Raw genomic sequence first — 1,149 nt, 5'->3', positions numbered from 1 at the left:
GCTCAAGATAGTCACTGTTTCTCTCAATAGCAATGTTCCACCTTCGAATGAGAGCATGTATCCCTGCCCCGTAAAATTCTGTTGACTGTTCTCTGAGCCACTTCTTCACTACAGTTTTCACTTCCTCGTCACTGGAATAATGCTTGTCTCTCAAACCTTCTTTCATGGGGCCGAAGAGATGATAGTCCAGTGACGAGGAAGTGAAAACTGTAGTGAAGAAGTGGCTCAAAGAACAGTCAACAGAATTTTACGGGGCAGGGATACATGCTCTCATTCGAAGGTGGAATACTGCTATTTAGAGAAACGGTGACTATGTTGAGATAGGGATGTGATCCACAGAGGACCAACTTCATTTTGATACATGTTCCTGTGTTGGTAATTACACCTGTCCTAAACAAACTGGCATTACTTATTGACTCACCCTCGTATATATACAGGGTTGGCCAAAAGTCACCTGACAGTAAATCAAAACCATTTAATTATAAGATTTAGTTATGTTTGAATTTAATAAAGGCATCTAAATATGAAACATTATGAAAATTGTTCAAACTGAATTCCCTCTTGAGTGATGCATTCGAGTCAATACAGAATTACAGATAGTATTTATGGTATTTTGATTTACTGTCGGGTGACTTTTGGCCAACCCTGTATATATATAAATTCAAGTAAAGGTTATAAACCTCATTGAAAGATAATAAAATCCAATGAAAATATTGGTTAGTTACCAATCCATAGAAAGTTCAATTATAAAGTAGCCACATATATATATATGTATGTCTACACACATATATATATATTTCTGCCAAATCAGATTGGAGCCTGGTGTAGCCATCTGGTTTCACCAGTCCTCAGTCAAATCGTCCAACCCATGCTAGCATGGAAAGCGGACGTTAAACGACGACGACGATGTATATGTGCTGTGCATAAGAAGACCCGGCAAGCCAAGTGAGATCGTTGCCAGTGCCCCTGGACTGGCTCTTGTGCGGGTGGCACATAAGATGCACCATTTTGAGCGTGACCGTTGCCAGTGCTGCCTGACTGGCCTTCGTAGGGTTTTTGAGCGAGATCGTTGCCAGTGCCCCTGGACTGGCTTTTGTGCGGGTAGCACATAAAAGACACCATTTCGAGCGTGGCCATTGCCAGTACCGC

Source organism: Octopus bimaculoides, chromosome 7, assembly GCF_001194135.2.
Source record: "Octopus bimaculoides isolate UCB-OBI-ISO-001 chromosome 7, ASM119413v2, whole genome shotgun sequence".
Lineage (NCBI taxonomy): Eukaryota > Metazoa > Mollusca > Cephalopoda > Octopoda > Octopodidae > Octopus > Octopus bimaculoides.
Note: the sequence above shows the minus strand (reverse complement) of the source record.